The following is an 8,802-nucleotide window of genomic DNA, read 5'->3' on the forward strand; positions in this document are numbered from 1 at the left end:
TAGGACGATCGAAGGTCTTTCACTGACCTTTGGATAATAGTCAGTGTGGCAGAGCTGCCAGTCATGGCAATGTCTCCAGAGAGGAAAAAGCGACGGAAACTACAACTTGCCTCAACCTGCAAATGGCAGCAAGAGCGCTAGGTCGAGACCACTGCCGGGTGACACATGTAGAGTACAGTTAAACACCAGGGGGGTTGTAACATGATAATAATGGCAAATATGTGCACAAGGCTTTACAGTTTACACAGCACCCTTCTATAGAATAATTATATGTGTCCATCGCACAAGCCTGAGAGCTATTTGCCCCATTTTACCATCGGAGGGGGTGAGAAATTAAGAAGAAAATGTTTTGTCTTAGCCAAGGTCACCCTGCTGTCAAGGGTGGAACCAGGACTCAAGTCCAAATCCCACATACTTTCTAACACTCCAGTATGAACTTAAATACAGAGAGGTCCTAGCTTCTAATTCCTTGTCCTTCTGTATTTATTTATTTGTGTGGTAGTGGGGATCGAACCCACAGCTTCAAGCTTGCCAGCAAACATTCTACCACTAAGCAACATCCCCTTATTCTTTTTTAGAAATTACTGTGAAATTAGTCCTCATTCAGCTAACTGGTTTGCAATATTGCTCCACCTCATGGAGATACTATAACTCTGCTTTATTCCCTGGTAAATGACACAGGGTTTGGGCCTGGTCGTGGTGGCTGTACCTGCTCAACCCTCCAAGGACCTGGAGGCAAACTAATTTCACATTGTCACGGTCTGGCCTTTGTCACATCATCACAATGGGGCTGAGATTTTTACATCACCTGGAACTCATTGTAGCTGAATGATACTGGTATTGAGGTAAGAAAGTGAGCCCAGAACCAGTGCATGATTTTCTAAAGTCATTTTCCACAAGTACAGAAAGCAGGAGTTCTTAGTCTGAGATCCACAGACAGGATTTAGGAGGTCTGTTGAAACAGGAAGGGGAGAAAATATATCTTTATTTTCATTAAGCTCTTATTAAAATTATTTTCTTAAATTATGAATGGAAACAGCCCAGTACATCAGTATTATAATATGTCTGTGATCTTGTCATCAATGGAAATCATAAGGTTTTCAGATCACATTTCAGTTATAGCAGATATCTTAATATATCATTTATACTCCTCACTACTTGGAATTATAGTATTAGGATTGTGGAATTATGGCATTGGAATTATTGGAATCATGGTATTAGGCCTGCTGCTGAATCTTGCTATTTGTTGCATCACTAAAGAAGCACATATATTTTCACTCTATAGATTTATTTCCTGAATATTTTGATAATGGACACCCCACCTGCATAGGAGGATCTTGACTTTTGAAAATTTCTTTTTTCCACCTCATCCTAATTATTCCTTGAAGTCCCTGAGGCATATTTAAGATCATTCTTCTGTATAATTGGCTTCCTTTAGAACCCCACATATACTACTTTATGCATTTAAAAGCATTATTATGATAAGGAGTCTATAGGTTTCACCATACTTCCAAAAGGATCCATAGACCAAAAAAGGTTAAGAACCCCAGATATCACTTTACTGGAGTCCAAAGTGCTGGGGTAGGGTATAAGAAGGTTGGTGGCCTGACCCAGGCCTTCCCACTCCCTGCTGAGTCTTCACTCTGAGCCACATCTGGTGAAGAACTTGGGGGACCTGGAAAGCTGTGTTCACTGAGCATCTCTGGGGCCATATCTAAGCTAATTCTCATCTTCACTCGTCTCTCAGGGACCACATCTGGAGTGTCCCTTCTCACTAAGCCTCACAGCCAGTGCTCCACAGGGCTGCTTGGTGGCTGCACAGTAACCCCACTAGCCCTCCAAGGCTCTGGCTGTCCAGCTGTTAGTAAAGTCAGGACCAGCTGCCCCATATAAGATTTTTAAGTCTGCTTTGCAGCACATTTAAGTGGCAACTGTCTGAACTTTATACGACATGAGCACCTCTCTGTTGTATGTCAATTTGAGGGAGGAGTCAAGGTAGAGAGGGATCTTTGTTGTTGGTGCCATGAAGTATCCGTAACCATTAGGGATTTTTGCCCAGTCTATTTGGGTAAGATGTGTCATCCTACAGGAAACTCATGCTTATTGACTATAATGCAAGCCTTGTTATTATAGGAAACTTAACTCCAGGCTTCTCCTGTCTGTGCCTATGTAGTATAGGTTCTCATGGGCTGATAGCCCCTACCTATGTGGAAGAAACTCAGTCCCCTTCCCACTCCAGAGATCAGGGAGGGTTCGAGAAATTAAGCCAGTATGCTTAGGACTGCATCTTCTTTCAGATCCTCTGTCTCATTGCTGAAGCAGACTCACATTTTTAATACCCCTTTCTTAGGCTGAATCCTCTCTTAGGGGTCTATAGACTCTCCCCTGCAATCTGACCTATGTTCCCTGCTCTGAACTTGCCATTTTGTTTTCTAGACAAGCCAGAAAACATCAGGACATCTTTCAAGGACCAAGTTTGACTTCTATTACTGGAAACCTCCTCAGTCCCTAAAAATCTAAGAAGCAAACAGTTGAATTATTGAAATGTACCCCAGATCTACCCCAGATCAGTCTGGCTCCCAACACAAATGCTGTCTATGGCTAGTAGAATGGCCTCCTTCTTCAAATGCTCTAAAGGAAACAAAATTGAGGAAGACAGTGAGAAAATCTCTTGCTATAGCTTTCTGCATTTCCAGTACAACCTGAGCATTATGGTGAGGTAGAAAGAATGCAGACTGGGAATAGAGTAAACTGTACTCTACACCTATTAACTGAAAACCTGGAGTAAGATCTCTCTGAGGCTGATTTCCTACATAAAGATGGGAAATATTTATCTTCTCTCTTAGGGTTAGTTTGAGGATTAAATGAAATACCTGATATAAAGCATCTAGAATATGCCTTCCACACAGTTGGCACTTGATACATCTTAGTTCTTATTTTTAACATTCCTTTTGTTTAAACTCATGCCAGGGTGTATGATTTGGATATAAGAAGCATTGAGGGGAGTTTCTAGAATTGTATAACAAGCTTATCAATTACAAAAATATTTCCTTGCTATTCATTAAGCTCTAAGGAAAGAAATACAAGCAAGAGGAAAGTGTTTATATTATGAAATAACAACAGATATAACTGAATGACTTGGACAGTGAAATGAAATATTATTTGATGTGTAGAAAAAGAAAAAGAGGCCGGGAAGAGAACTTACATTATTCAGGAGCCTATTATGGCCTAGCAATACGTTAAGATTTTTGCTGTATTTTTCAAAGGTCACATTATGAAAAGGATATAGGGGCTCCTAAGATTTGATCTCTAGAAAATAATAAATGTCATTCTTTATTCTTTTGTCATCTTTTGTGGATCTAAGATCCAGGCTTAATTATCTACTTCCTAGACAAATCCAGTTCTATGCTCATTGTCCCATCCCTGAGGTGAAGTGTCTGGGCCTACTGGAAAAATAAAAGTAAGCTCCTCTTTCTTGGATTCCACTGCTCACCATCCGAATTGCTGGTACCGTGCCCTCACAGAAGCAGCGTCTGGGTGCACTGAAGGTATTCATGGATCTGCTTTATTTATCACTGTTGCTTGCCTTCCAGTAATTTCCAAGGTAGTTTTCTTTGTGACCCGCTGTGACTACGGACCCCTGAAATTCTAAGCAGTGTTCTACTTTCTACTTAAGTCTAAATAACCCCTATGTCTAACAGAGAACTGGAAAGAAAGGTGGGAAGGAGGACTGATGGAAAGCGAAACTTCATTTCTGTGACTCCACCTGATTTGATTCTGTGACCTTCAAAGTCTGAAAAAGAAAATCGGGTTTATTCATAAACAACCAGGGACTAAAATACTTCTGGTTTCCTTTTATTGTATTTCTGGGAACCAACCAATTATGTTTAGAATTCCTGGTGATTGGAAGTTTTCTTTAGGAAAAAAAAAAAAAAAAAAACTGATTCTACAACCATAACAAGTTTTTCTGGGCTATTCATTTTGGCAGGTGCGGGTTGAGTATTTGTCACAGAATCACAAAGGAATAGAAGATGTTCATCTCCAAAGAATGCAGCCAATCAGTGACCAAGGCTGCCCGGCCAAACACCAAAAACAAAGGGCTGAATTCCCACACATCCCCACTGGCCCATTTCCAGAACAGATCGCGAACAGAGAAGAGGGAGACTCCGACTTGCTAAAGGGCTTAGTGTTTAATCTCAGGTAGCTGAAGTATGCCTTGTGCTTCAAGCAAAAAGACTGTGATATTGAGGTAGTAGGCAGAACCTGGGGAACCCTTAGATCAATAGAGAAGGGTGCTGGGAACTACTGTTAGACCTTATACTTCCAGAGCATTCCGTGTTCAATTCTTCTTCCTAAACAGTATGTATTCTGATTCCTCATCAAAATCCAAGTGGTTATTACTAGTATTGAGACCATTTCTCACAAAGCTATGGTCAAAAGTTATTAGCGCTGGTGCTCTTTCTGGAGGGAAAAAACATCCTACAAATAATGGGCATTGTAAAAATAATTAGAAAAGGACTCCCCCTACAAAGAGGATCTTTATCAATACATGCTACAGGCTCAGAAAAATCCTCTCTGCTATTATCCTTCTAAAACATCCACACAAGTACTGAGGAGTAATGTTCTTTCACTTTTCTTCTTTTTACTCGAATGCCTTATACAATAAACTTGAAGAACAATCCACAAGATATATTTATAAATACTTTCTTCTCCCTTTTTGGTATTCTATTAAATCTGGGAACCCAATTTAAAGCCAACAGGTAAGATGATGGGAATAACATAATCTCACCTATGTATAATTTTATTTCACCTGCCAAGAAACTGAACACCATTCCATCCTCAGGAATAAAGAGTAGTTGTTTCTAGATATGTGTTAACTATTTTCTTTATTATAAAAAAAAAAAGGTCGATTTTTTTTTTATTTTTGGTTTGTTTTAGTTTGATTTGGTTTTATTTTTAGATGTTTTGTTTTTGCCGTGTGTATCGGGTTGTAACATATTTAAATTTTTTGGAAATAGATGTGATATACATCTTGAATAAATAATGATAATAGGGAGCAATAAAGATTTATAAGAATAGCATTATTTTATAGGTAGAAATTTAGATTGTCAGCCCTCCCTCTGCCCCCGAAATGAGAGTTTTCTTCCAACTCACAGGATTTTGTGATTTAATTTACCATCTATAAGAGATGGTAGGGTGTAAGGAACAGCCCTCTCCTGAGAAACGAGGAATCTAGTCTTCCTAGGCTTATGCCATATGCAACTTTAGATGACACATTTAACCTCTGAATAGTGCCCATTAAGCGAGAAAAGAAAAACACCCATTTGAAAATAAGGAATTGGATAGATTTGCTTATGACTCTTATTTCTTAAGATCTATGGCCCTTTCATCAAAGCCTTTAACTCTGCAACAAGTTTATAGTTGAGATTCAACTCAAACCACAAAAATGTGTCTAAAAACATTTTTTCAAACCTCCACATGGGTTTTGCACGGATGCAACAGGGAGACTAAGTAAATCACGGTCCTTCTGTTTGGCTCTCATAAACCGTTGCTAATCCTAATAAAGTAACCCAAGTGGCTGTCATGGCAAGACACCAGGAGAGAAAAGCTTGCTGCCTCCAGATTGACAGAGAAAGAGGACTGAACATCCGTCTTAGAGAAGGATGAATTTCCAAGCCAGTATTTTTAAAATACCTCTTTTGTTTTTGTTTCCTAGGTGTCTATGAACAGAATCCATATGCTTTGTCTTATTTATACCTTTTTCAGTGTCTCAGATTGAAGTTCTGTCTCCTTATCTTAGTTTCCTGTGGTCCCCGGCTTCTAGAGCAAAGGGCTTGTTTCTCACTCATCTGCGATCTGCGTATCCTCCAGGACACTCATCTCCGTGCCTGGCCTGTGGCAGGGACGTAAACAAAGTTGGATTGACTTCATCATTCAGCTGATAATTTAGCTTGTGCTAAATGCTTCTTGGTCCTACATGGGAGGAAAAGCATTGAGATTTTACTAGCAATTAAAAATGACAATACTCTTAAGTAGGAAGTCCTGACCCAAAGAATGTCTCTTTCAAGTTAAGGACAGATGGAGAAATATCAAAATGTCCATTGAAATGCTCCACTTTTTGTCTGTTTCCCTCAGGAATCCGGGATCTCATTTGGAGCTCATCAGCAACTTCAAAGTTACATGAGAAAGATTTACATGGCAAAGCATTGGCTTCATTTTACAAATTAAAACTAGCCAGGTCAGTTGTGTATTCGTATCTGTAGTAGTGGATTCTTTTTCCACAGTCACTTCTAATAACTTAGCCACATCTTAAGGAAGCTTTGACTTGGGAATCTGGGAGCATTTCTGAAGTAGATGGTATAACAAAATTGAAAAGGGTATAATGAGCCCGCAAATGGGAGAAGTGATGTATGTAGAAACTATACAGCTTGCAGAGTATCCCCAGGGTGCCCAGAGGAGGCTCCATCCAGAACTCAGGACACTCGTACTGACTGTAGAATTCTAGTGGCTGGTTTTCGTATGGTTTGTCACATCTCCAGTGAAGGGACTGTAATACCTCCTTCCACCTGGATAGGGTCAGGGTTACCATGTCAGTGCCTCGGAGGAAAGCTGCTTTGCTTTTTACAAAACCTCCTTCCACTGAAATGCGGTGGGGGAGCCTCGGGCTCTGTACATAAAACACGAGAGCTCCCTCTGCAGCAGTTACCAGCGAAAGTGCCCTCCGGCTGCTGGCCCTGGCTGGGACCTAGACTCAAGCCAACAAAGAAAACTTAAAACGAAATCAAAATCGAGAAGCTCTCTGGGCTTCTTTTCCTGAGTATTCTCAGTAGGGTGGGCAAGAGAAGGTGATACTCCATTTGCCAAGTGGAGGAGGGTGATGAAAGGTGAGTTATTGTGTAAGAAAGTGTAGTGGATATAAGCGGATTATTGCTTGTAGTCTGTGTACAGTTTTCCTGTTATAACAATGACCAGTTTAGTTCATTTTAAGCTATTCATGTTCTTGGATTTTTTTTTTAAGGTGGGATAGGAACAGCAGAAAGGGTGTGACAGGCAGGAGGGAGACAAATATAAAACAATGCAGCACCCACCTAGCACTGCCTCAGAAGCATGTCCTCTGGGTGGTGAAGGGCTGATCAGATGAGGAGTTCAGAGGCCATCAAAGGAAGGAGAAATGAGGAGAGTCCTAAATTTGTGTTGACTGGCACCCTGCACGGAGCGAGGATGAAAGGTAAGACTTGAAGGGAGAGCATCAAGCAGATGGGCAATTATATTCCCAGAGGGACTGCAGCCCCAGAGCTGGGCAACGTCACTGGCAGCTCGCCCGTTACCTTTGAGAAAATGTGAAGTATGTGCAGTGCAGACAAAGGCGACACACTGTAAACATGGCCCGAGGACTCTCACGCGCCGGAGGGGGGTCGTGTTTACCTTCCAGAGACGTTGGGTTCGCCCTGCCTCACGCTCAAAGAAGGAAATGTCTCTGGCACCTTCGAATCTTGAGTGCATACCACATACCACAGCACTGGAATACGGCCCACGGTGGGCACAGCAGTCCTGGAAAGGCAACCAGATCCGCAGAGGTATTTGTGCAGTAGTATGTTCTGGGTGACTTCCAGAGCTAGTTTATGTCCTTTCCAGAGGAGTCAGACTTTAATCTCCTATTTAAGATAGACACACACACACAATTAGACTCAGACCTTTTTCTAACTTTATTATAAAAAATGACAGGACTAGGGATATAGCTCAGTTGGTAGAGTGCTTTCTTGCCTCGCAAGCACAAGGCCCTGGGTTCAATCCTCAGCACCAATACATATATATATATATATATATATATAATAGATGGGTAAGAATTTTCTGCCTACCCCCAACCTACTCCTCAACCATACCCAGGCAACTGCAAGAGCTGACAGTATCTAAAGTCACTACAGATTCTCCTCAAAAACAACAGTTAGGTGGGGACCGAGACTGGATTTTGTTATGTGTTTGAGTGCTCCTTTTAGTGAGAGAATGAGTGAGTGTGTGTGTGTGTGAAAGAGAGAGAGAGAGAGAGAGAGAGAGAGAGAGAGAGAGGGAGAGAGAGAGAAAGAGAGAATTAGCTGAAGATTAAAAATGGACACCAGCTTGATTTTGCAAGATGTTAAGAAAAGAGAGAAGATTTTAAAGATGAAAATATATAACTATGGGACTATTCCTAATCCAACGAATAACACTTTTTCTCCTAACATAAGCACTTCACACAGTCTCTCTGCACACAGTTATTTACCTTTGTGTCCTTGCCTCCCTTCTCAGGTCTTAGGAGACAGCACACCTTGTGTATTTATTGTCTGTCTTTCCACAGTGCCAAGCACAGTACCCTTCACAGAGTAGACAGTGAACGAATAACTTCTGATTTAAAAACAGGACCTTCAGGAAGGAAAGAAGAGCTAAATGGGACAGAAGAAATGGTGAAGCATCCAAAGGATCAGGAGACTATGCAAATAGACTCGTCTCCTTTAGAAATCAACTTCCAAAGCAAGGTCTACCAGTGAAAGAACATTTTTAGAGAAAACACATGTCATTGAGGGAAGGAAGAGAAAATTTGAAATGAAATTGAAATACCAGAAACAAAATTTTATCTGTTAATATGTCACCATATTATCCATCCACTTAGGCAAATAATCATTCTTTGTATCTATCTCCCTGCAACTCCCCGCCCTGCCATACAGACTTACTTAGGATGCATGAGAAGCCACACCTACAAGGAAAAGGCCATGGGTAAACACTAAGAAGCACTTAAAGTCCATGCTTCTGGCAAAGAAGGCAGCT

At 40.9% G+C, this 8,802-nt stretch overlaps 1 long non-coding RNA gene across 1 annotated transcript; it reads right to left on the reverse strand.

The window, feature by feature from the left end:
* Nucleotides 1-665: 665 nt before the first annotated feature.
* On the reverse strand, nucleotides 666-7,207 carry LOC124965492 (uncharacterized). The gene is made up of 4 exons (XR_007105185.1): nucleotides 7,089-7,207; nucleotides 5,758-5,973; nucleotides 2,562-2,631; nucleotides 666-952 (listed from the first exon to the last, which is right to left on the reverse strand). It is a non-coding gene; the product is annotated as an uncharacterized LOC124965492 (long non-coding RNA).
* Nucleotides 7,208-8,802: the final 1,595 nt, after the last annotated feature.

Source organism: Sciurus carolinensis, chromosome 15, assembly GCF_902686445.1.
Source record: "Sciurus carolinensis chromosome 15, mSciCar1.2, whole genome shotgun sequence".
Taxonomy (NCBI): Eukaryota; Metazoa; Chordata; class Mammalia; order Rodentia; family Sciuridae; genus Sciurus; species Sciurus carolinensis.